This window comes from Cryptomeria japonica, chromosome 2 (assembly GCF_030272615.1).
Source record: "Cryptomeria japonica chromosome 2, Sugi_1.0, whole genome shotgun sequence".
Classification (NCBI taxonomy): Eukaryota; Viridiplantae; Streptophyta; class Pinopsida; order Cupressales; family Cupressaceae; genus Cryptomeria; species Cryptomeria japonica.
The window spans coordinates 41,468,839-41,496,678 of record NC_081406.1 but is presented as its reverse complement, the minus strand read 5'-3'; positions in this window follow the sequence as shown (position 1 = coordinate 41,496,678).

Below are 27,840 nucleotides of genomic sequence, written 5' to 3'. Positions count from 1 at the left end.
ATCTTGAATATGGGTCTAGGGTGTTTAACATTTTCCACAATGGTAGGGTTCGAAATAAAATCTGGAAAAGAAGATGAGGAATCCATTTCAAAGATAAAAACCTCTAAATCAAAATTTTGAATTCTTTAAAATCACTTTGTAGCTTTGCCTTAGAATGCCTTGCTCAATTTCATGCTCTTTGATTGTTTGAATGCTCGGTGAGTTTGAAATGAGGGTTTCCTGATGCTTTATAGCCAAAAAGTTCTTTAAAACAATATTAAATGCTCGTCGGTTAAGTGAAAACTTAACACATCCATCGATAAAGAAGAAATGTATCTTCTCACCATCAACCAATGGTAGAATGCATGATCTTCAACTTGTTGCAATACCCCCTAAGGATTGTTCCTTAGTTAGATGAAGAATCTCATGCCGATGGAGGATTACTCTGCTCTACCGGTGAAGATATAGTTTTATCAGTTCTCTGATCACTCTTCTTGATCTATTGTTTTGAAAATTCTTGCTTAACTTCATCTACCTTTTCTTTGCCTTTCAAACTCTATCCTTTGTTGTTTGCCGATGCATTCTTGCTTCTACAGAATTTAGCAATATGTCCAATCTTTTTACAAGCATAACAAGTTACATTATTCTTCCGAATAGCCTTTCCATATCCTTGACCGGTTTGTGATTTGCATTGATTAGATAAATGTCCAAATCTTCCACAAACATAGCATTTTACATTCATTCTACAATTTTCTAAATTATGACCAACTTTATTGCATTTGGAACATTGACCAGTGGGTGAGTTCATATTCTTATTATTTCTAAATCTACACTAATTTGCTCTGTGACCATATTTGTTGCAATTGAAACATTTGCCATTAAATTTATAAGCATTAGGTTGTCTTACCGGTTTGTTCTGATCTTGATTGTTTGCAGCACCGAAACTTTCTCCATGTTCATATCCAAGTCCATTAGTATCTCCATTAGGTTTATGTTTCTTTAGCATGTCATCAAGTTCTTCTTAACTTTTCTTGAATTTGTCTTTGTGTTTATTTACAGTAGCCAACTCATTTTCCAGAATTCTAACTTGTCTCATAAGCTCAGCTTTATCATGTTGCATGTGAATCAAGTCTGACTTTAACATATCATTTTCATGACCAAGTTTTAGATTTTCATTTCTAGCATCATTAAGTCTCCTAGTCAAGTCTTCTTCATTCTTCTTCCTGTCTTCAATATCCTTACATAACCTCAAGCTGACGATACAAGGTGGCATCAACTAGTGGAGAAGAACACTGAGCCTCAAGCTTGACTCCAAAAAGAAAGGGAGTCGGTGCAGGCTTACAATCAGCCATATGAAAGCGTGCAAGTAGATCAAGAGCATACTTGGGCTGCGATAGTGTAATCCCGGAAGGTGACTGTGAAATCTCTATCCCGAGAAAGTAGTGCAAAAGACCCAAGTCAGTCATAGCAAATCTGTCATGCAAAGCAGATTTGACCCTACTAATGATGGATGTGGTACTCCCTATAATGATCAAATCATCAACATGGAGCACAAGTATCAAGTGAGAGTCACTCTGTCGCAAAATATAGACATTCGGATCAGAATGACACCTAGTGAACCCTGCTGAGAGAAGAAAGGAATCCATCTTGGCATACCAAGCCCTGGGGGCCTGCTTAAGGCCATAGAGAGATTTCCTTAGTCTGCAAACCAAGGAAGTATCCTGGATGAAACCCTGCGACTGCTCCATATAAATCTCCTTATCAAGGTCACCATGAAGAAAAGCACTCTTCACATCCATCTGATGTACAACCCAACCATGAGCTACAACAATAGCAAGTGTCAAGCGAATGGAGTTCATCTTGGCTACGGGTGCAAAGGTCTCAGTATAGTCAACACCTGCTACCTGGGAGAAACCTTTTGCAACAAGTTGACCCTTGTACTTATCCACATTACCATCCACTACAAACTTGGTACGATAGATCCACTTACATCAAACTATCTTTCTCCCCTTAGGGAGATGTACTAAATCCCATGTGTTGTTCCTCATCAAGGAACTATACTCTTCCTCCATAGCTTGGTCCCACTCAGGAACCCCTGATGCTTCCTGAAATGTCTGTGGATCGGAAGTGGTAGCAATGAATGCATGTGGAAGATCTTGATGCTATGATCAAGTTCTCTATGTATCTGAAGGATCCCCAACAAGAGAACCCGCGAACTCAAGTATCTATCAAGCCCAATGAGGTGTAGGTGGAGGTGGAGAATGAAGCTCCTCAACTACAAGTGGACCCTGCGGAGGTGTAACCCTGAGAGTCAGAGTTGAAGGAGTCTCATCATTTGAATCACTAACATCACTATCCACAATGGAGGAAGGTGGAGGAGGTAGAGAGGCTAAGCTAGGAGAGCTTTCCTCAAAGTGAACACTCCTCTCAATGAACACCTCATGTGTCTCAGGATCCATCAATCTATATGCCTTAACACCCTTAGGATATCCAACAAATATGCAAGGTCAACTCTGAGGTTCCAATGCCTTGCGTTTCTATGGAGGTATGCGAGCCCATGCTGGACACCCAGAGACTCTGAAATGTCTCACAGTCGGTTTCCTACCAGCCCAAGCCTTGAAAGGAGTAATACCTTACAAAGCTTTGTGAAACCCAATTCTGGATGTGTGGGGCACAACTGATAGCCTCTGCCCAAAAGGTGAGATCAAGAGAACGTGCATGTATCATACAACTAGCCATTTCTTTGAGAGTTCTATTCTTGCGCTCTGCAACTCCATTCTGTTGTGGAGTGTATGCAATAGAATGTTGAAGATCAATTCCCTCAAGTGTACAAAAATCCTCAAGTCTCTTGTTCACATATTCCCTTCCATTATCTGTATGAAGAATCTTGACCACTTTCCCGGATTGCTTCTTCACACAAGTCTTGAAGTCCTGAAATCTATCAAATACTTCACTCTTATGAATGAGAAAGTAGAGCCAAGTGAAGCGAGAGTAGTCATCAATGAAGGTGAGGACATAACGGGCCTTGCTAAATGAAGGTGCTGGAAATGGACCTGCTACATCACTATGAACAAGTTGAAGAACTTCCAAAGCTCTCCAAGCTTTCCCCTTATCAAACTTCTCCTCGAGATGCTTGCCCATGGAACACCCTGAACATACACCCTCTAAAAAACTGATTCAAGGTAGACCTGTGACCATGTCTTTAGTGCTGAGCTGCTGAAGATAGCGATAGTTGAGGTGACCAAACCGCTCATGCCATAGCTTACTTTCAGAATTTGAATGAGTAAGCAAGGCCCTAGAAGGTGAACTTGGCACAAAGTGGGAGAATGAATAAAGCCTTGAGTTGTCATTGACTTGTCCCACTGCTACCAATGCATCATCATCAAGTTCCTTTACCACAACTGAATCTAGTGTAAACTCAACCTTTTTCCCATTCCCATAGTGAGTGATTTGGTAGATAGAGAGAAGGTTGGTAGACAAGTTAGGAATAGAGAACATTCTCAAATGTTCCATCATCCATGTCAACTAAACCTTTTCCTTCAACCTCTGCTTGTGTATCATCACCTATGTAAATGTGAGGTACCTTAGATGGCTACAGTGAAGAAAACTGCTTCTTTGTAGAACCCATGTGATATGAGGCACCTGAGTCAGGTATCCACTACTGTGAAGAACCTGTTGTAGCCACAAATGCTTGCCCTTTTCCCTTAGACTATGAGGAAGAGGGAGGAGGTGAATCCTTCTTTGTGTAGGTGGATGGCAAGTTGATGTTGTTTTTCTTAAGAAGATTAGTTAACTCGTCAACTTGCTTTGTGTGGCATCGATGGTCATCATGACCATACTTCTTGCAATATGCACAAGTTGGCTTATCCTTCTTAGGTGGTGTCCCCTTCTTGGAAGAGGATGAAAAATTGCCTTGTGATGGAGAGGATGGTTGTCCTTTTTCCTATTGTGGTTGTGACTTAGATTGCTTCTTCTTCTTGTTGGAATCTTTTCCTTAACTTCCTTGATTCCCTTGATTGGCCACCAAAGCCTTGGACTTTGAAGACTTGAGAAACCCCATGTTCAACAACTTAGATTGTTCCAATATCAACATTTATGTGAAAGCATCAAATGAAGGCATAACATAGGAACTCCCCACTGTCAAACGATGAGTTTGGAAGCTAGACACAAATGCTGCATATTCTGGTGCAAGCTTGTCCAACAAGTTGAATATCAACTAAGCATCCTTTTTGTCAATTCCACGATCCTTAAGCTTTTCTCTTAGCTCATTTACTTTGGTGACATAATCTTGAATTGTATCAAAACTCTTGGGATCCAAGTTGGTGAGCTCATTGTCAATCTTATAACCTCTGATTTCATCAACTTGACCATACAATTTCTGAAACATATCCCAAGCATCTTTGATTGTAGTACACTTTTCAATATGAAAGATGAGGTCATCTGATACATACTTGTGCAAAGTTCCAAGAGCCATGCAATTATTAGTGAGCCATTCTAATTGAGCATTAGGATCAGCCTTAGGATCAGGTGGTGCTGCTATTATTCCATCTATGTAATGCACGAGACCTTTTTCCATTAATTTGCTCCATACTTTAATTTTCCATGATGCATAATTATGTGGAGTTAAAGGTGGAAATTTATGAGGACTTATTGCAACAAAAATAAAAGATCACAAGGAAATAGAGGCACAATCACACAAGACACCCCCCCAAATTCACTCAATCAATGAACCCCCCTAAAAGTGATGTTTTGGCACTTTATACTTAGTGCGTGTACAATGGGCCACTTGCAAAAAATGACAAAGTGGACTTCTAATTTCAATTTTAAAATTGCCTCAATAGGGCCAAAAGAGACTCAAACTAATAGTGCAAGAGATCTAAACTAAGATCCAAGCAATTTACAAGTACCAAATAGGCCAAATAAGACCAATATCTGAAAGTACAATTTCTACTTAAAATATCTAAAATTTGATCATAGATTATGAAAGTAGATGAAAAACATGCACTTTCAAAAAAATAGCACCTGAAAAGGAGGTCGTATGAGCTCAAATGAGGCCTTTAAAGTTGCAGAATTGAGAATTGGATAGGTACAGCTGAAAGAATCTAAAAATTATGAAAAACCTGTGCACCAAAACTAGAAAATAACCACACCACTGCAAAGAGCACGAAAAATTAGCCTAAATCAAAAAAATTGCACCCAAAAAGGAGCAAAATTGAGCAAGTTATGGGCCTCCAAAGTTGACCCAAAAATCCAAACTGCTCAACGGAGAGGGGTCTAAAAATTTCCAAACAAAATGCTAACTATGCGCTGCTGACTGGGTAGAAGCTGACTGGGCAGAAGGTACAGATCCCAAAAATAATTTTTTCAATTTGGAAAATAATTTTATTTTTATTTTTTTGAAAAAAATCCAAAAATTTCGTACCGTGCCACTCGAATTAGGCAGAAAATTTCCTCCACACCCAAAAATCGATTTTCGCCAAAATAGGTCAAATTTATACTCGATTTTTATGGAAATGGCCTCCCAGACGCAATGGTGAGGTTGAAAATGCTCTAAGATGCCTCCAAAAAACACAATCCCTCGGATCCAAAAATAGAAGCCTTCCACGATGTCTCCAAAAACCAATCAATGAAGCCCCAATGGCTCTGATACCATGTGAGATTTTTCCAAGATCAAGGGCACAATGAAAAGTATAAAAATAGAGACAAAAGAATGACAAGAACAAACTGTATTCTCATCAATATGAAAATGATCAACTGGATTCACCAATACAATAAATATAGGCCTTCTTATATAGGCAAGGCCATATGGATGTACGAGCACACAATCATGACATGTGGCTCAATGAGAAATAAGGGTAGGTAAGAAATACTAGGGGTAGGTAGGAGAAATAATATAATATTCCACAAGAGGTGGATGACCCACCAGATATGGAGTGTAACAACAAAACAAGACCACAAAAGGTGGAATTTCTCCTACAAGCTCTATCCCTATGTGCATACTTCCCTAAGTGTCTCAAATCCAAACTACGAAGAAATGCATTATCCTAAGTTAACTTAAGTAAAGTGTAATAATATCCATAATAAATATTTATTTACACCAACACATATCTTGCATTTCATTCTTCATATTACTGTTTTCTTGTCTCAATTTATTTGCAATGTCTCTAAGAGTTTCTTTTTCATCATCATCATTCTACATCTTCTCATGAAGTTCTTTTATTTTATGCTATAGAAAATTTCTCTTGAAGTCCTTTAATGAATACGTGTGCAATCCTTAGATCATCTTCAAGTTTGATATTCTTCAATTTTTCTGCATCAAAATCTTCAAGGGCTCCTTCCAACTGTTTTCTTAAGTTCTCCATCTGTACCGGTGTCAGAATCTTCCTCAAGTTGTTAGGCTTTTGAAAATAGAGGACCAGGCTTTGATACCAATTGTTAGATTCAATGACAGTCCCAAAGACACTGAGAGGGGGGGTGAATCAGTGTCTAATCAGTTTACAGAATATTTAAACTTATTAATAACTTTGCATCCCAAAATAGTGTACCGGTAAATAAGAATTAATGCAATAAACAAAAATAATAGAGACATCATAGAAACACACCATAACACAAGATATTTAACGAGGAAACCCGATGTGGGAAAAAACTTGGTGGGATTTGTGACCCAAAATATTTACTCACTGGCCAATGAATAAATACTACCTACAATGAGGGGCGTGCACATGCAAGGAGGCCAACATCCTAGAGCTCAGTGCTCAATAAAGAGTCACACTAACTATAAAATGGATTATTAAATCCAATACAATGTACTGCTCAAATAACATCTCTCATGTCAGGTTCAGTACTGGTTTAAGCTCATTCAATAAACAAAACCTTCATTGTCAAATATATCACCTTATACAAAATTACCTCATCACATATTATATCTCTCTTACATCTTCTTTCATAAAATGACCTATAAGATCTCATACATATATGAGTGTTTTACAATATATCATGTCGGCTTTACAAAAGATAATTACATTACAAAACAATTCATATAAACAAAACTTTATCCCATGTCGGCTGAGGTGTCGGTATGCTTGTTGTCGATGTAATTTGAATTCCGGTGAAGTTTCTGCCGGTGCTAGTGTCTGTCGGTGTATGAAGTTTGTAATGTCGGGTATGTAGAAACCAATTGCTGGTGACTTTCTAGTTGGTTGCCAGATGGTTGCCATCAATGACAATATCAACTATTCTCATAAGAGTGTAGAATGCCAACAACCATACCATGTTGGCCTGCATTGTCAGTGATCAAAGAAATCTTCTATCCTGTCGGTGCCGGTGTAGAGTCTATGAAGTGCCTGTCGGTACACCATATGAAGTCAGAACCCAAAATCATGTTGCCATCAATGACAACATAGTGAAACCTAACCAATAGAGTGTAAATTTCTAACATTTGGTACCATGAGCTTAGAGTTTTCTCACGACGACACATACTTAATGAGATTATTCCCAAGAAGTTTGGGAGGGAAAATGATGGAGTGGTTGTCAAAACTCACACCTCCCATCAGATCATTTGATGAGTTGGTCAACAAATTCATAACATAATACTCCTATAACATCCAACTCACAATCACCATGCTGGATGTGTGTAACATGAAACAAAATAACAATGAAACATTTATGGTGTTCTACAACAAAGGAGGCGCATGGTCTCAAGATATCCACGAGATGTGCCTGAAAAGGAAAAGATGGAAATATTCAGAGACAATATAAATAGTGAGATGAGTTATCAACTCAAACTATAATGTATACCATCTTTTGCAAAATTAATAAAAAATGGTATCCAAGTAGAGAAAGCTTCCATCAAGAAACGAACATTGAAATTCTTTAAAAAAGGTGTTAATTCGTCAAACAATAAAACCTTTAACAATCAAAACAATAACAACAATTCAGACAAATCCAGATTTTGGACGAGGAACAAAAACATTGTTAATGATGGGGAAATCAATGCCAACAATGTAAAGTCTAAACAACTAGTATTGACTTTATCAGGAAACCCACCATCCAATAATGATTAAAAAAAAGTGTTAATCAAGGCACTAACACTTATCAACAAAATACCAACCAAGGAGCTTCAACATCAAACAACAACAACCAAGGGAACCACACAAACCAAAGAGGTAACACTAATACTTTCCCCTATCGACAAATATACACGCCATTAGGACAAACCTTAGAATAAATATTTTGAGAGCTATTGGCAAATAAGATCATCACATTTCCAACCACAAGCAACTTTGAACCCCAAGTCAAACCACCACGGTGGAATGACTCACATTATTGTGATTATCATCGAAACAAGGGGTATAATACAAATGATTGCATGAGGTTAAAGAACATAGTTCAAGACATGATAGACAAGGGTGACTTAGCGGTCGATGGTCATAAAACCAATGGTGACCATGAAGCTTTCAAAAATCCTCTTCCCAATTACGACAAGGGAGGAGCATCAACATCCAACAATACCAAAGGGGCTCGTATTAATCACATATATGAAAACACCATCAATCACATCTCGGCATATGGAAATCAAGTGAATGTCATAAAAAACAAAGACAAACAAGAATATGCGTCAATAAATGTGACAACAAGAGTGCAAAGATATGTCTTGAAAGGGAACACATCAACATCAACAACTCTCCCCAAAACTCAATATAACTTGGTCAACCAACTACGGAAAAATCTTGCTCATATATCTATACTTGAGTTACTCAAACTTTCACCAAAACACAAGGATATCTTGGAGAAATCTCTTATCAAAACAACCGTTCCAAATAATTTGGATACTAATCAATTCCAAGCCATGGTGGCAAATATGACGGTGCCACACAACATATCTTTTTCTGAATAGGATGATGTCTCCTTGAATCATCTACATAATACCCCACTACATATCGAGGTCTTAGTCTATAAACATTGGGTAAAAAGAGTATTAATAGATGGAGGAGCTGGTCTCAATATTTGTACTCTAAAACTTATCCATGCATTGGGCTTATCTAAGAAGGCTATTGATCTCAAAAAGAAAATCATGATCAAAGCTTATGATGATGAAGAGAGATCATCTGAAGGAACTATAATACTACCCATTCAGGTAGGTCTTGTAGAAAAAGACACCATGTGCCAAGTCTTGGACATAGACTTGACATACAATATACTATTGGGTGGTCCATGGATCCATGAAATGTAGGTGGTGCCTTCCATGTACCATCAATGTATCAAGTTCCCCTACAACGGATAGGAAATTTCAATATTTGCAGATAATAACCATTTTTAGTATTGCAACGCTATGGGGGCAGCTCAAGATAGCCTAGTTCCACACAATAGGGAGGTCCAAGCTTCCTCAACATCTAACCATCAAGAAGAACTCAAGTCCCTATCCATGAACTTCAAGCAAAAGATGAAAATAAAGGACCAAGGCATGGGGGTTACTCTTTTGAACCCTTGTGTCTATCTAAATTACCAACTTCACCAAGGTCTTATGGACAATATTCAACATCAAAACATCAGGAAACACAACCCCTCACAAATTTTGATGGTAAATTTATCCAAATGGGCACACTGGCTGAAGAATCAAAAGATAAAGACATTCTTAGTTGGCTATACAAAGATGAGGAATAAATCAGAGCTGCTATCATAGAAGTGGTTGTACCAACAAAACAATATGGAAATGGGTTCTGGATCATCCAACGAATGAGATACAAAGGAAAATGACCTATTGGCAAGCACCAAGAAGGCATCATAGAAACCCTACAACTTTGTTCACACTTTGCAAAAGACAAAATAGGACTTGGGTATGGTCAACATGTTTCTCCTGTGCAAAAGAAAAATCATCATGAAAAACCTCAATGGAAAGAAAAGAAAAGATACAATGAAGAATCATGGCAAGAAGCACTAAACCAAGTAGCAAAAAAGACAAGGAAGGAGCAAAAACATGAAGAAGGTGAGAAATGACAAGAAGAGCTCGCTATTCAAAAGGAGGAAGCTTCTTATAAAAAAGTACATCATGTACAAGAACCTGATCAAACCAAGGTAGAACCACAACCTAAGGAAATTTCTACTCATAGAAAGAAAACAACGTATGAACAAATTCAAAGAGTACAAACAAGCACCAATCCCAAATCAGATCAAGCTACTAAACTTGTGTCAATTATTAGGGATCTTTTCTCACCATACAATATACCTGTCAGATTCAGCGAGGTAACTTGGGACAGTGATTTTGAAACTAATTCCAATGAATATGAGTGGGATATTTGTTCTGATGTTACTAAAGATATTGAGGTGGATACAATCCACACATACACACCCATTTCTTAGTAGGGACAAGGCTCAAGATATCAATCGTTTGATTCCAGACCACAACATATCTATGAAGCTAGTGAGAATGAGCAACGACAATACGAACAAGGCAATATCGAGGAAAGTACCATCGAAGATCTCAAGAATATCAAAGACCTCACCAATATCCCAAACAACTATAACAATGACTCGATCATGACACTTACAACAATTGATCTTAACCCACCAAATAACTCCTTACCGCTCATATATCCCAATCTCATAGACTGGGAAGAACCCAAACATCATGATATACCAATATTCCCAAGTGATGAATCCATTGTCCAATACCTATGCTGAGTTAATCCAAAAACATGCTCCACCAGTGAACAACATAATGATATCTGCAATCAGGGGAGTGCCAAGTCTCACAGTCGCAAAAATAAAATAAGCAACAGATCCAATGGTGAAAACCAGTTAATGGTAGTATTAGATTGTAAAAAAGTAAAAATAAAGGAAGTATCTGAAGGTGAAAACCTTTTTGAGGCACCTAAAGATGGGAGACTTGACACTTTTCTTGAACATTACTAGGAGAGGTCACCAATATTGATTGAGCCAACTCAATCAATATATATCGACACTGAAACAATAGTCAAAACCATACATCTGGCAGAATCACTCATAGAAAAAGAACAACCAGATTTTATCAGATTCTTCAAGGAGACGCAAATCAATTTTGCTTGGCCTTATGTTGACATGCCAAGGGTAGATCCAAATATAATCATGCATCACTTATCCATTGCTCCTGAAGCTAAACCTATCAAAAAATAATTAAGGAAGATGAACCCACATGTGGCATTATTGGTCAAAGCATAACTAAAGAAGTTATTAGATGTCAGAATCATCTGACCTATAGAGTATGTTGAATGGGTCTCAAATATTGTACCAGTTTCTAAACCTGACAAAAGTATCAAAATATGCACAGACTTTAGGGATGCCAACAAAGAATGTCTGAAAGATGACTTTCCTTTTCCAAGCATCGACACCATTGTTGATCTAACAGTAGGACATGCTATGCTATCTCTCATGGATGGTTTTTTTAGGCTATAATCAAATCAAAATAGCCCCAAAGGATCAAGATAAAAATGCATTCACCTATCCATGGGGAACATATTGCTGGAACGTCATGCCTTTTGGCTTGAAAAATGCTGGTGCAACTTACCAAAGAGCCACGACAACAATCTTCCATGGCATGATGCATACTTTCATGGAGGATTATGTGGATGATTTTCTAGCTAAATCATTCACTAGAGCAGAACACCTGAGCATCCTAGATAAAATCTTTCAATGATTGGATCAATTCAATGTCAGATTAAACCCTAAGAAGTGTGTCTTCGGGGTCACATCCGGAAAACTATTGGGCTACATTGTATCAGAAAAAGGCATCGAAGTCGATCTAGAAAAGGTTCAAACTATCATGGAGATGCCACCTCCTAAGAACATTAGCCAGTTACGATCTCTGTAGGGCAGGCTACAATCCATCAGACAATTCATCACTCAGCTAGCAAATAAATGTCTTCCATTCAATCATATACTTCATAAGAATATACCTTTCAGATGGGAAGACAAATATGTGAAATCATTCCACCAACTCAAACAATATTTGATGAATCCACCAGTTTTGGTACCACCAATAGTGAGCAAGCCACTCATTCTCTATATATCAACAACAAAAGTATCATTGGGGGCACTGCTAGCACAAGGAGATCCAATAGGAAAAGAAAGGGCTATCTATTACATCAGCAGGACTTTGAACGGATATGAAATCAATTATACATTCATCGAAAAGGCTTGCTTAGTAGTGGTGTTTGCTTCTGAAAAGTTCTACCACTATATGTTAGCCCACACAATTAAGTTGGTAGCAAATATTGATCCTCTCAAGTATCTAATCAACAAGGTAGCTCTCATTGGAAGATTAGCTAAATGGGTCATGATTCTAAGTGAGTTTGATATTCAGTACACTGAATGACGTGCTATCAAAGGATAGGCAATTGCAGATAAACTGGCAGAAGCACTACTACCAGACCAACAACCAGTACAGGTGGAATTTCTAGACATGGATGTACTCACTATCACCCCCAAGCAATGGACCCTATACTTTGATGGATCCTATACACAAAATGGATCAGGTTTTGACATCTTGTTTGTCACTTCAGAGGGGCACACAATTCCAAGATCTTGCAAACTAATGTTTCCATGCACCAACAACATTGTTGAATATGAAGCCCTGGTAACCAAAATCAAAGTGGTTGTAGAATGGAGAATCATGAAATTAAAAGTCTATGGAAATTCTTAATTATTTATCAACCAGATCAATGATGACTATTAGATGAAAGATGATAAGTTAATGCCTTACAAGAGAATGGTGGATGACTTTAAAAAATACTTTGTGCACATCACCTTTGAGGAGATTTCAAGATTGGACAACAAATTTGCCGATGTAATGGCCACTATTGCCTCACTTCTATAAATTCCATATAAATATAATCGTTATGAATTCCTACTAGAGCAATTGTTTTCCCCAGCCTATGACAACTCTGCATCCCAAGTCATCTATGCTCTAACTATTTCTGATTCCCCTCTACACGGGATGACCTATGACTATCTCAAAAACAATACTCTCCCACCTGACTTATCTCGCAACCAAAATCAAAGCTTCATCCGACAAGTCGCCCTTTTATATCTTAACCACTGACACACTTTACAATCAAGGTCTAGATGGTACTCTTCTTCGATGCCTCGATTGTAATGAATCTGACTCTGCCTTACGTGAGCTTCACGAAGGTATCTGTGGCATGCATTCAAGTGGTCCTACTCTTGCCAAGAAACTTATGAGAATGGGATATTACTAGCCGACAATGGAAAGAGAGTCCTATCAATTTGCTAAGAAATGTGCTAAATGTCAAATTCATGGTAACCTCATACATGTACTAGCATAGGAGCTACAACCATTCACCACATCTTGGCCTTTCTGTCAATGGGGACTTGATCTAGTAGGAAAGATTCATCCTTCCTCTTCAAATGGGCATTAGTTCATTATCACCGACAAAGAGTACTTCACCAAGTGGATCAAAGCAATCCCAATGACCACCATAACTTGAAAACAAATCTCATCATTCATCTTCAACTATCTCATTTGTAGCTATGGTATTCCCAGTTCCATCATCATAGATAATAGACATCCTTTCAAGAATCAAGATGTGAGAGAGCTATGTGAATGATTCAAAATCCAACATCACTTCTCCACACCATACTATCCACAGGGGAATGGCCAAGAAAAAGCATCAAACAAAACAATCCTGAAAATTCTCAAGAAAATAGTAAATGATGCTGGCAAGGATTGGCATGTACAACTCAATCCGACACTTTGGGCCTACAGAATGAGTATTTAGACAACTAAAAGGGCTACATCATATTCATTGGTGTATGGTTCAGAAGCAATTCTATCTCTTGAGGTGGAAATCCCATCTCTCCGAGTATCTTTGAAGGGCCTCATACTAGATGAGGAATATCGAGTAAACAGGTTGCAAGAACTAGAGTTTCTTGATGAAAAATGACAATGTGCCTATGACCATCTCAAGGCATATCAGCAACGAATGTGCAAAAGCTATAATCACAAAGTCATCGCAAGGGCTTTCAAATTCGGTGATCTCGTCCTAAAAGAAAATCCTAGAAATCAACAAGATCGAGAAAAGAAGGGGAAGTTTGAACCTAACTGGTTGGGACCCTTTGTCATCATATCAACCTATGGATTGAGAGCATATCAGTTCTCAACTTTGGAAGGGGACATGCTTGATGAACGGACCAACAACATCCATCTAAATAAATTCTAAACTTGAGTCATCCAATGCACGGATCAAGCCAAAAATAAAAAAAATAAAAAAAGTATAAAAATCGTCACTAGGGTAAAAACCTGGCAAACAACCACCTTGTTACACAAAAAAAAATTAAAAATTAGAAATATACAAAAAAATAAAAAAAGTACAATAAAAACAAATGGTGAAAACTTGGCAACAAGTGCCACTTGTGAGAGAACAACTCTTCTATCTATTAATACTTGTATCCTATCTTTGATCCATATGATCTAAACCAATAGACATCGCAGAATGCTTATACGCGTAATATCAACCTTGGACATACTTAGCTTAGTCATTGTCCTTGATCATTTGATCAGTTATCCTCATCATATCCCACCATGGCTTGGTGATCAATTGTACATATCCATATCAAGTACTATCTAGAGTGGGGGCAAGTTTGTGACCTCGCTAGGGCCATTTCGCCTTTGGGTTTCAACGTCAGAACAAACATGTAGCATGACAACAAGGATCAAAATAGCCAACAAATGACAACTCGAGAAGAAAGGAAGGAATGAGATGTTTTATTTGTCTGCTATATGTGAGTGAAGCCTTTTACCATGCAAATTTGTCCTGCGAAGCAATTAGGTGGAATATCGCTGAGGACATTTCAGATTTGTATGGAACAAAGGTTAACTCTTGTCTATTTACGCAAGAAAAACTCAAGTCATCTTGGTTCAATTATACCTCGACTATTGTGTTGTCTTGCAATATCAAAACTCATGTAAGTTATACTTAGGTTGTTATGGTTCAATTATACCATGATGCTTGTATCAACTTTCAACAACTCAAGGCCCAATGATGAAAACAAAGGAAGCACTGACACTTTGATCATAATAGATGGCAACATTAAGAATGAATTCATATTAAGCTTTGCATTAGCTGCACATCATTATCATCTTAATCTTGCATTAGGTTGCATATCATTTTAATCTTGCAGTAGTATCTGTATGTGGGAAAAGCGGGTTGATAGAACTCAATATGTGAAAAACGGAGCTCAAAGAGGCTTTGCTCACACACCCACATGACTTCTTGGTGCAAGCTATGGAGTCATGAAGTATGGCTCAGCTTCCTAAGGTTGGTTCCATGGTTCTCTATCTCACCAGGTCCCTCAAACCAATGTCTTTGCTCTCAGATCACTGAGCAAAGTGGTTTAGGGATGATAAATGCAAGAACGAGGGATGCTTTGGTTGATTTTGAGATGAAATGCATCCTAAGTTATACATGATCCTATAAATGCAATAAACTAGTTTATAAGATGACAAGATTAGTAACAAGACTATCCTAGCATGATATACTAGTCTATGATTAAGCTGCATGATAAAGAAAATACTCTAAACATGCATATTTAGATTAATTCCTATTTAAAAGAGAGGCTAAATGATGAGCATAAAATGAGATTTTAAGCTTGCATGGATTTTAGTATAAGTATGATGCTAAAGACTTGGATGATTAAAATGGAGGATGGAGAGCTCTATTTATAGCAAAAATAGGGCAATGAATGGCCAAGATTGAAAGAGGTAATCAAGGGTTGAGTTTGAAAGTTGAGAATCCATGTTTGCAATTGTCACCAATGAAATGGTGACAAATGTCAACATAAGACTGGGTTGAGAAGAGAGGTAGGAAGCATTAAATGCTTGAGAAGACCTCATGGTTATCTTAGGGGGTAAGGGTTATGGTTAAGTTAGGATTACCCACTGGATAAAGGTTTTACCCAAAGGATAAACTCTTGTGCAAAAGATTAAGGATAACCATGGTCAAAGCAATAAATGCTTGATGAGACCCTTGGGTTACATGGAGGTTGAGTTTAGGGAAATTCTTTAATCATGCTAGATGGTTGAGTTAACCATTAATGGTTTGGGAGACTTTCAAAGTTAAGTGGTTGAAGCCTTTAAGGGTTTTCAAAGACTTTGAGGGTTTGAGAAGTGACTTCCCTTTGTTTAGGGATGTGACAAAGTTTAGGAAATGGGTTAGGTTAATTTAGAAGTGATTAGAAGAGTCTAGAAGGGTTTAGGAATAGGGTTTAGGAAGCAAGTGGGAGATGTAGGATTTTGCAAGTGGATGAAGGTATAATAGGATTTAATTGAATAAAATGAATTTAATTCAATTTGGTTGCAATTTGGGGAAATCAAATAAATTAGATTTATTCAATTTAGGGTAAACTATTTAATTAAATTTGAAAAAGTGGATAGAAGGGATTTAATTGAATAAAATGATTTATTCATTAAATGTCAAAAGAGGCCTAGTGAATTTAATTTAAATAAATTGAGTAATTTACTTAATTTAAATAGAGGAATGTGGGTGATTTAATTAAATAGAGAAATGAACATAAAATATTCATTTAGGAATATGGTCATTTTTATACGTCTACAGTATCATTTCATTATCATTGTCATTTACACATCATTTTCAAGATACATCTCACATCATACATCTCATTTTCAAGATACATCTCATCATCATCATCTAGTGACATTCATCATTTCATCCATCACATGCATATCTATCGCATCATCATGGAATCTTTCTTCACTTTTTTATCTTCATCATTCTTCCAACTATCATCTATCATGTCTTATACATGATTTATCTTTCCTGAAACCAAACGTTTTGATCATGTCTTATACAGGATATATCGTTCCTGAAACCAAATTCTTTGATCATCTTTGTCTTATACAGGAGTTGCCATTCTTGAAACTAGACTTGATCTCAATCTTATCAATTCTATTGATCCATTTCATCTGATCCATTCTATCATGTCATATAGGATGTATCCTTCCTAAAACCAAATGTTTTGATCAAGTCTTTTACAGGATATATCATTCCTAAAACCATATGCTTTGATCATATTTATCTTATACAGGAGGTGTCATTCCTGAAACCAGACTTGACCTCAATCTTATCAATCTAATCCATATGATCAACCATATCATTATCCCCATACATGAGCATATCATATAGACAACATGTAAAATTCTAGATCGCATTATTCCACAACACACAAAACCACAAAACATGTTAGAAACATCTACATTCTTCAAATCCAACCATCATCTGCATATCACCTTCTTAACATATAGTATCATTAAAAACATCATATAAGCATGTAAATCATAAAAAAAACAAAAAAAACACACATCACATCATCTACATCATCACCTGCAAAAGTCATATAGATTAAAAGCAAATCATTTAGCTCATCCAAATCAAAATCATTGCATCCATATCATATCCTCATGCACATGTGTGACCACATGTTGATCCAAAGGAAAATCAATGATACAAGTCAGAACCAATCGTCAGTCAGAAAAAATAAATGTCCAAAGTCCTTTGATATCATATTACTATCAAAAATCAATCAATCCAAGTTCTATATCGAAATCAATCAATCCAAGTTCCATATCAAAATTAATCAATCCAAGTTCCATATCGAAAATCAACCAATCTAAGTCCCATATTGAAATCAAGCAACATATCGAAGTTCAACATCATATCAAAAATTAGGACCCATATCGAATTAGGACTCATATTGAAAATCAGGACCCATATCAAATCAGAACCCATATCAAATCAGGACCCATATCGAATCAGGACCCGTATCGAATCAAAACTCATATTGAATAAAAACTCATATCGAACTAGGACTTGTATCTAATCAAGACCCATATCGACCTTTGACCCATATCAACACGTTTGACTCATATTGACAATCAAGTTTGACCCATATCAACACTTGACCCATATAGACAATCACGATTCATACCAATGCAACCTCGGTGGACATGTGGGGCATGTATGCACTATGCCCACATTAGTCTTCCTCATTTCTTCAATTTTCTTTTTAATAAAATTTATCGACAAATAAATATTGAAAAATTTAACCACTCAAATCATCCAACTTTCGAAAATCGTCCTACATCGCGCCACTGTCCCGAAAATCATATTTTCTCAATTTATCTCTCGAGGGGGCATATCGACATCAAATTCATAACAATCTCATATCCACACCAGCTTCATATCGACTTTTCATATCACATCAATTCTTCATATCTGGGGCATCATATCGATAATTTTGGCAACAACATCATATCGAAAAATCTTGAAGACAAATTAAAAGTTCTCTTTGAATCAACATGTGGTCACATGTTAACTCAAAGAGGGGCAAAATGTAGACACCTAAAATTGGCACAACTAATTAAATGGATTTTATTTATTTAATCATCATTAAATCGCTATTAATTAAATTAATATCCCTATTCTTCTAATTGACCTTTTTAATTAAATTAAGATTTAATTAATATACCCTTCTTCTATCTAAGTCATTTAATTAAATACCCCCCTCTAGCCATTTTAATTAAACTCACATTTAATTAAATATATCAATTTATTCCCTTTCCCATTTTAATTAAATCTGCATTTAATTAAAATCTCCTTTACATCTAAATAAATCAAAATCTATTTGTAAATTACCCCCCCCCCCAACTTGCAAAATCCTACAAATGCAAGTTGCATCCTCTTTTGGCTAAATTAAATCCTTTTAATTTACTAAAATTCCTATTTTCCCTCACCCACTTGCCAAATCCTACATTTCCCACTTGCCCTCCTAATTTCTTCTAGATTCACTCTAATCCTCCATTAATTAGCCTAATTCTCCTCATCATGTCCGGTCCCTAAATTTGGGGAGTCACTTCCCCAAATTTAGAGAAAGTCTTCAAAATGCATTTAAGACCTTCCCCTTTCAACAAGGTAACTTGTTGAATACCCCAAAACTTGTAAGGCTCTTACAAATTTGTCCCCTAGACCACTAGTGGTTTTCCTCTTGAAGAAAGTTAGCCTCCAAATTCTTCAAAAGGCATTTAATGCCTCTTACAAGACCACACCCGTAACTCATGATGGTTGTCCACTTGACCATCTTTTATCCTTGCAGAAGAGTTTACCTCTTGGACAATAGCCTGCTTCCTTGGATAAAAGCATTATCCAATGATGTCATCCCTTGAAGCCTTCCCTAATGCTCAATTAGTATCCAATTATTGCTTATAATCTCTCAAGCTCTCTCAAGGTGACATTTGTCAACTTGGGATTGGATTGAATCTCTCACATGGATTGAAAACTTTCAATCCTAGCCCTTGTTGAGATTGCTCAATCTCAATCATCCATTTCTCTATTTTCTCTATAAATAGAGCCCATTTATTCAATCTAAGGATCCATCCACTTATATTGCATCCAATCTATAGTTTAATTGTCTTGTGTAGGTTATCAAGGAGCTCAATCCCCATCACCAAGCATTTAGGCCAACTTAGTTGCATTATAGCTTAGTTTTTTTAATACATGTTAGAATATCTTGCTAGCTTAATTCATGACATTTTCATACCATTCTCATATCTCATCCTCATATCAGCCTAATTAGTTCACTTAATTTTTCAATTTGGAACTCATTTTATATCTTCATCTTGAATCTTGCATGTCCAGTCATCATCTCATCTTAGCTAGGATCTTAGTTGTATGCATTTTGATCCTATAATCATCATTCATAACTCATTCTCTAGGTTGTCATCTTGAGGATCAAGTGCTCTTCCAAGTGAGGTCCACCTTGAATCTTAGAGATCTTTAGAGATAGAGGAGCATGGGATGGGCTTAGCAATATTGAGATTTCTTGGACTAACAATTAGATTAGTTTGCATTTTCAATCTCTTGATTTCACTAACGTAATGTCTCATGTGTGTGTGTGATCTGTGTTTTCTTGCATGTGTAGGTATCCCCCATATTTTAACCACACAAATAGCAAGTGATGTAATATAATGGATGATAAATTGGTAATCTGTGGATGAATTATCAAGGGATATAAGGGAAGCAACACTTTGTATTGCATCCACATGTTGATTTTCTTTCCATGGGATAGGATAAATGGTGTAAGAAAAAAAAATTCTTTAACAGTGATAAGACTAAGTCATGATATTGAGGAAGTTTACTTTATTTCGCTTGATAAGTTCTTGTTACTTGTCTTATGATAAACTTTGAGTCACCAAAGATATGAAGTGTTGAATTTTAAAAGATAAGGTCATATGAAAACCAACTATATGGGATTCATACTAAATTATGTTGTTGGTACATAAGAAATTAAGATGATAGGATAGAGAAATTGGCTTTTCTGAAGGAGGTATTAATATGATACCAACACTAAAGCCAGTTCAACATCTAGAACTGTCAAAGAAAAATCTCATCTTATCTACATCCAAAGGGAGGACATGATCACCAAGGAATGTATCTTGATTAGAAAGAGTAAAAGGTGAAGGAGCATCAACTAAGTGGTCGATTAAGTCTTGGCCTTCAATCAATTTTTGAGAAAGACACTTAACATAAAATTTTGTTAACAACATAACCCATTTAGCTAAATATCCCAAGAGATCTATTTTATAGAAAAGATGCTTCAAAAAAAAAAAAATTTATGATGACATGCATTTCAACTTTAATATGACAAATGTATCAACCTTTATGTTGTGAATACAAGAGTAAGGCATTGTTTCTCAATTACAGTATATCAAATCTCTTAATCAAGTAAAGTGTGGCTTATGTAATAAACAACATTCCTTTTATCATCATCATCATGTGTGTTGTTATCAGTGTTTAAGAAATGGGTTTTCTTTCCCCATGATTAGCTAGGTTTTTTTTTGAAATTTTGAGTCAGGTATGCTTTTAACTGCTTCAAAGATGTGTTGGGTCTTTAAGGGTTAAGGGTTTTAGTTTTAAATCACTCAAATGTCTGATCAAAACCCTCTGGTTTCTATTCCTGCGTTACTTTATTCACTTAAGTAATGGGTCTTGGGGTCATGGGAAGTGTCCCCCCTTTGTTATCTACCTAGGCGGTTGTTAAATAATCGTAAAAAGTCTATGCCTTATGTCTTTTGCCTTCTAATGTTGTCAGGTCCAGTAAGTGTTGTGCAACTTCTAGATGAATCTATGACTTTCACCATTTCATTAGGCAAAGTTGCGGGCGTGTTAAGCTATGCGAAATAGCGAAAGGAAAAAGCATGTTTAACTATGTGCATTTGATCTGGTTTAACAAGATTCCATCTCGCTCAAGATCTAACAACTGGCATTGATTCACAGCCGAAACGAGTGAGTAAATTACCTTTCGTGAAATGGTGAAAAGGTTTGGCGGGACCCAGCGATGAAGACTTTTCCATGACTAAAAGGTGATCAAGTTCAAAAGAAATCGACGGCTCTCATTGTTTCATGGCTGATAGATGCTCACATGTTATGCCCTACGAAAAAATGAAAGGTTTTTTGGCCTGGGCAAAAGAGGTTTATGAGAAGCATAACAGATGCGTAGGTTCCCAAAGATCTAACGGCTAGTGCAGTTTCGCGGGAGAAAGATGCTCGAAAGATAGCTTTCGCAAAACAGCGAAATGACATGGCGTTCCAAGCAAGCAGTCCAGCTGGTTGAAATGGCAAGTAAGATAGTGACATGGTGTAGGAGCACCCTTCCAATCTCTCCCTCCTTTTTTTTTTGTTGGTGTTATGCTTCTTATGAAGCCATTGTATATAAAATAATGAGCCAAGTGCACATAGGTCCTAGTTAGGGTCATAGAGGAGATCTTAAGGGTTATAAATCAAGATTGTGATTTTCTTGAAAATGGAGGGTATGTGTGTCTTTGTGGTGTTTAGGGGTCCCTCTTAACATGGTGGTGTCTTTAGGTTGGCCCAATGTGGGTTTAGGAGTCATGAAAAGCAACATTAAGAAAGTTGCTCAAAAGTTGCAAAAGTTACATGACAACTTTTTAAAGTTGTCAAGCAACTTTTCCACCAAGAGGTCAAAATCCTTAGTTTGGCATGGACAACCCTAATATGGGCACACAGACTGAGGAAAAGGTGGTATAAGTATTTGCAAACCCTAATTTTATGGGTTGGATGTCAGAGATTGTATGGCCCAAGGAAGAAAAGCTTGACTGTGACTGTTTTTGGGTTACCAGTCAGTTTGAATGAAGTTACTGAGCAAACTAATGGATTGATTTGCGTGCAACACTATGTGAAATGTCTTCTAAGGTGTAGATATCTTAATTGTGAGTGATTAGATTAGTTTTTTTGTTTGCGGGTTGAGTGTGTTTGTAAATAATTTGTAAGTTGCAGTCTCACTGTCCAGTTTTGGACCAGTTTGAGCAAATGAAGTCTTAACTCCATTCCCCATTGTGGAAACACCATGAAACCATGGGGAATGGAAGTGAAGAACCTATACTATAGTCCCATGCAAGAAAGGCCCTTGGAAATGCAAGGAGGCCAAGCAAAGACCCACTCCTAGGTGAGACTAGACAGTGCCCGGTTAGGAGAGGTCAAATTGCAGAGGTCTTGGAGAGCAAGGTTGGTTAGTGGAGAGTGCATCCTTTGGAGGAAGTGCAGAGGAGTGAGTGAAGCATCAATGGTGTGAAGGAGGAGCCTCCTCCAATCCAAACAAGGTAGCAAAAACTCAAAACACTCACTGTGACCCAGGCAGACCCTAAAAACCCTCACAAAAACCCTTGAAAACCTTAAAATCCACCTAGGATAGTGCACAGACACTTGGAGGCCTAAAACCTAGAAAATCCATGAGTCCTTGCGAAATGAATGGCAGTCCATTTTGGGAGTTTGGGTTGTTTGTGCACCATTTGTGAGAGAGAGCCCTAGAAGACCGGTTAGGAGGCCTAATTGCTCCTATTCTTGCAGCCCTATTTGAAGGCAAAAACACAAAAAGGTGAAATCGGTAAGGGGTTGAAGGCTTGAAACCTCTTAGGGGCACATGAATGGGTGGAAAGACCATGAAATAGACCTATTATAACCTTTCTAAGACCTTGGAAGGTGTGGAACAAGCCTAGCCCTTATTAGCCATAGTAAGGGGTTTTGAGTCTCATGAGTAGGTGAGACCTTAGGAGTAGCATTGCAACTCATTGGTGGGTGGATTGGGCAAGGTCAGGGGATTCCTCAAGCAAAGGAAGTCCTAGAGACCCTAGGGTGTGTAGAGAACACCAGGTGATCCAAGGAAAGGATCCAAGAGCATAGACTAGGCTAGTCTATCCCTAACCCCATCCCATCAGATTGGTATTAGAGCAAGTAAAAAAATTGTTGGACTATGTATGTCTCTATATACTGGTGAATCAGTAGGGGAGAGCAGAATGGTTACTAATGTAGAACTGGCTAGAGAAGTAGAAGAGTAGAAGGAGAAAAATAGACTCCATGAAGAAGCTATGAGTGAGATGAGGGATAAACTGCAGTAAGTGGTGGATCAGAGGACACAAGGACCTTGGGATGAAGACACCAAGGGTAAAGGCAAGAAAACTATAGACATAGATGATATTATCCCTGAACCAGATCCCTAGTTCAATGAAGAACCATTTGTTAAAGCTATTAAAGCTTTGAACACCAAGGCTTTTGAAGGATTGCCACATTTCAGTGGAAGAATGGACATAGACACTATTATGGAATGGATTGAGGGCATGGAAAACCACTTTGAGTGTGAAGGAGTGATAGAGGCTCAAAATTTTAAAGTTGCCAAATCAAGATTAAGGGGAGCAGCTTTGACATGGTGGAAGTACCTGCAAGAAGAAAGAGTTAGTATGGGAAAGCTACCTATTGCAAATTGGAAAGCTATGGTGGGTAAGAGTAAGGAGAGCTACTTGCCAGAGGATTATGAAGTCCATCTTCATAAGAAAAGACAAGGATTGAAGCAAAAAGATCTTGATATAACCTCCTACACCGAAGAATTTCAAAAGCTATGTCTTAGATCTAAAGTTCAAGAAGATGAATCTATTAAGGTGGCTAGGTATCTAAGCAGCCTAAAGTGGAACATTCAAGAGGAGATAAGCCTATGGACTCCTAATATTGTCCAGAAGTGTCATCAACTTGCTGCCAAAGTAGAAGAGAGGAACAAAAGAAAAGGAGACTCCAATAACAGGAGTAGAGGCAGAGGTAGAGACTAAATAAACCACCGAGGTGGTTACCAAAGCAAGACAAATGAGCAGAGGAACCAAGGAGAAACCAAGTTGACTGAGCATGGCAGTGAAACCAATCTTAGAGGAGGCCATTCTAGAGGAAGAGGTGCACAAGGTGGTCCAAGTAGGGGTAGAGGTACCGGTAGAGGTAACTCCTACTTTGCAACTATGAAGTGTTACAATTGTGGACAATTGGGACACCCGACATATAGATGTCCTGACAAGCCTACATCATCAAACAGTGGAAAGAGGGTTGCTTATGCACATGAAGAATCTTCAAGCAGAAAGACACCTAAGGTGGACCATATTGAATAAGATATTGGAGAAAATCTGATGTTCAATAGGGTCTTGATAAGACAGCCAGAGAAGAATGAACCTAAGCATAGGAGAGCATTGTTTAGAGTGAGATGCAAGATTCTTGGTAAAGTGTGCAAGGTGATAGTTGATTCAGGCTCAACTGACAATATCATATCAGAAGAGGTAGTTAGGAAGCTGAAACTCACAAGGTTACCCCACACTAGCCCATACAAGATGACATGGTTGAATCATGAGCAGAGTGTGCTAGTCAATGAACAGATTTGGGTAGAGTTTTCTATTGGAGGATATAAGGATAAGATCCTTTGTGATGTGTACCTATGGATGCATGAAACTTATTACTAGGAAGACCCTGGAAATTTGATAGGAAGGTGATCTATGATGGAGAGGAGAACTCCATTTCCTTTAAGAAGGACGACAAGACCTTCAAGATTCAGTCTTTGACAGAGAATGAAGAGGGAACTTCAAGAACACCAAGTGTTTTATTGGCTACCAGTAAAGAGTTCTTAAACTTGCTACATGAGGAGGAGATAGTGAAGTGTGCCATCTTTGTGAAGTTTAGAGGCCCAGTTCAAATTTTTGCTCTGCATGTCAGAAAGGCACCTAAACGAGTCAGTTTGAATGGCCTAGCTAGCAAGGGAGTAAAATGGAGTCAGTTGATTTTCAGAGGGTAAGGCTCAGGATTCATGTCCCACACCTTCCATTTAGCCTATTCAGTGATGTGAGACTTTTAGAATTCAGTTTGGATAAGTTTATGAGGTACCCATTTTGAGGGGTGAGCTGAAAGTGCATTTTAGGCATCAAATGCAGATTTTATTGAGTAGCCTACTTTGAGCGATTACATCTTTTGCCCTGTTAATTATCATGGAGAATTTCAAAGTGGATTCAATTCTATGCATAAAAGTGAGTTACCCTGCAAAATTTCAAGTCTTGACAAATCCATTTGCTCAGTTTTCAAAGCCAAATCTGTTTGTAGTTTATGTGTTTTGGCAAGTCCCTGTTTCGACAGCTAGTCGGAGCCCTGTTTCGCATAAGTGTAGAAGTTGCCTCAGTAAGCGTCATGCCATAATGTTTGTTCTTGGCTAATGTTAGTATAAATGATGAGCTACATTTCAAATTTCAAGCCATTTATCAATCCATTTGATTGGTTTTCAAAAGGATTCATTTAACTATCATTTTCAGTTATCTGCACTTCCAGTGTTAGATCAGTTAATGTAGCCATTTTTGTGAGTGCGCCGTTTGCATCACGTCAGTCTGGTGATCGAATTGAGATTTCCAAGTTTTAATATGTACTTCAAGGTACCTGTGTTCCAAATTTGAGGGCCTACGGAGGTCGTTTGGTATTTTTGAGAAAGGCATCATGTGTTGCCAGGACATTGACTTCATCAGGTCCGCAGTGTCGACAAAGCCAGTTGGGCATTTTCGGAAATTAATATCTCTTCACTCGGGAATCATCTTGAGAAACCGTTTGGTAGATTTCATGCTTGCATATCAGAGTACATGCCTGTTAGATGGCGAGCTCCAGAAAGGTGTTTTGACAGGTTTGAAAATTACGTCTTTGCGATTAAATGCGAAGATGTGGCGTAATCGCCTGGAGGTTGCAAAATTCAGTCGGATGATCCAAAAACAATGTCGATCGTTCCCAGAGGTATGTTTGAGGTCTGTGAAGCATTCCAGAGGCTAGTTGCTTGAAAACAAAAAAATTTTAGCTGGACCCACTTTGGGGCCTGACTTGGATCATGCCTCTGCCTTATTATTTTATTGGCGACCTTGTTTATTGGGAGAATTTCAGAATTTTATGAATATGGATTGTAGTCACGAGATTTATCATAAGAGTTGAAAAGACTGTAGACCTCCAGGCAATTTCAGATTGATGATTCAAATGCCCAAATCCTCCTTCAGCGACAGAGAAGGGATTTTTAAAAATGCAGCTGGAAGGTGGAGTGTGGTGTTTGAGAGGTAATTAAAAGAGTCTTCAAACCAATTGCAATTGGTGAGTGTTTAAACCAAATGCAATTGGTGAGTATTTAAACCAAATTCAGCAGCAAATAATGAAGTTTTAAAACAAATAAAATTGGCTGGGCTTGCATAGTGTTTGGTGAAGGCCATTAAATATTTTAAAATCAAATTGGTGAGTAGCAGGCAACGTGGTCTTGAAAGGGGCATTTTAAATTTTGAATCAAATGCAATGGGCATGCATAATGCCAATCTCCTTCCTGTGAATGTTGCAGAGGTTGTAGATGCTATTAAATAAATTGCTATGCAACAATAGATGTCTTGCTAGCAAAGCTCTCCATGTGCTAAGGAGTATAAAAAGTAGAATTTTTTGCAAGTCATTCAGAAAAAAAAACAAATGCAAATTGGAAGGCATAAAACTCTACCATCAGTATCCTTCCTCCCATGTGATGGCTGGAAAAGCTACAGAAGCTTTCTACAAATGAAAATAAAGGTTCTATAAACTTCCAAATCAAATGCAATTTGTAGTTCAGCCAAATTCAATGTGGTATAGTGGAGGAGAGGCAAGTTGAAACATTTTAGCAAATGTAAACAACAGTGTTTGGAATTGAAGAAGCCACGTCAAACCTGAACTCCAGAAATTACATTGGCATTAAAACTATTGGCATTTTTCCCTTTCTGCATGGAGTTTGAAGTCCATAAGAGCTTCTAAACAAATTGAAGTTAATGCAGCAGGCAACAAGGTGTTGTTGGAGGCATTTTAAACTTCTTACCAAATCCAATTAGCAGTAATTCCTCCTATGTGGCATGTGAAATGCAGAAAAGAAAAACTTCCACAACAAATGCTAATGGCAGCCCCTGCGTGGTGGTTGGAAGAGTTTTTTTTTCTAATTAATTAAAAAAAAAATAGAGAATAGCATTTTCTCTCCCCTCCCACATGGTTGATTCAGGCATTGAAACTCCATCAAATAAATTTAGTAGGCGAAATGAGGTAAAAGACTGATAAAACTCTAGGCAAAATGTAGTCCCAGGCAAAGGGCATTTATCCCACATTTGCTGGGGAAGAGAAATATATGATGTTTAAAAGTAAAACTCCACTCATTCATAGTGTGAAAGCCTTCAAGGCTTTTGACAGACGGTGCCCGTTGGGCGCCCAAAGTGGACCCACGCACGAGCATGAATCTCGAGGTGACAGAGGAGGTGACAGGGTGGCGACCAGGTGGACCCCACACAGGCAAGCTTCCTGAGGCAGACAGGTGGAATTTTGCAGAGAAAGGTCGGCTTAACCGGTGAGCAGGTTGCATAGGATCCGACGAAGCGTGTGATTTCGCAGGCTGAAGATGCACATGAGTTACACCTTGCGAAGTTGCGAAAAAGGTAAAGGTCGAGCAAGTTTG